Below are 1,016 nucleotides of genomic sequence, written 5' to 3' on the forward strand. Positions count from 1 at the left end.
CTAATAATTGAATCCCCCACTCTGGGAAAAAGCTTCTTGCTATCCACCCTGTCTATACCTCTCATGATTTTGTACTGCAGAAGGCAGTGGAGGCCAAGTCATTAAATATATTCAAGAAGGAGATAGATACATTTCTTCATACAAAAGGGATCAAGGGATATGGGGAGAAAGCGGGAAGAGGGTACTGAATTATATGATCAGACTTGATCATTTTTGAATGGCAGAGCAGGGCCGAATGGCCTACTCCTGCTCCAATTTTTCTATGTTTTCTGCGATGACTGACTTAATCATTGGTTCCAGCATCTTCTCAATGGCAGACATTAGGCTAACAGGCCTATCGTTGCCTGCTTTCTCTTTACTGCTTTCTTGAACAGGGACATTACATTTGCAGTTTAATATCCACTGGAACTGTTGCAGGATCTAGGGAATTTAAGATGATTACAACCAATGCATCCACTATCTATGCAGACACTTCTTTTAAACCTTAGAATGTAGGCCATCAGATCCAGGGGACTTGTCAACCTTTAGTCCCATTAGTTTTCCAAAAACATGTTTTTCTCGCGATGGTGATGTTTTAAGTTCCCCCCTCCTTACTCCCCTTGATTTTCTACTATTCTTGGGATGTTTTTTGTGTCTACTTCTGTGAAGACAGATGAAAAATTCTTGTTCAGAGTATCTGCCATTTCCTTGTTTCTCTTGGATCAATCGCTCAACGGAAACCGACATCTGCTGTTTAAAATGTTTCTTTGACACTCCTCACCTGGCGCCAGCAATAGGTGTTGTTTGCATAACTGTCCCCATCCCTACTGTCTGGCTCTGTTCCCTCTAATCACTGCTCAATAACAACACAGTGTGAAACTGGAGCTAAACCATGAACATGCATTCCAAGTTTGAGGAGAGAAAACAACAATGATTTTCAACAGTAGCTTCTTCCTGCTCTGTCTCCGTTACCTTGTCCACAAACAGCCTGAGAAAGGCTTCTCCTTCCGCGCTCACTCCAAGTTCCTGCTCCACTC

Source organism: Heterodontus francisci, unplaced genomic scaffold (genome assembly GCF_036365525.1).
Source record: "Heterodontus francisci isolate sHetFra1 unplaced genomic scaffold, sHetFra1.hap1 HAP1_SCAFFOLD_278, whole genome shotgun sequence".
Taxonomy (NCBI): domain Eukaryota; kingdom Metazoa; phylum Chordata; class Chondrichthyes; order Heterodontiformes; family Heterodontidae; genus Heterodontus; species Heterodontus francisci.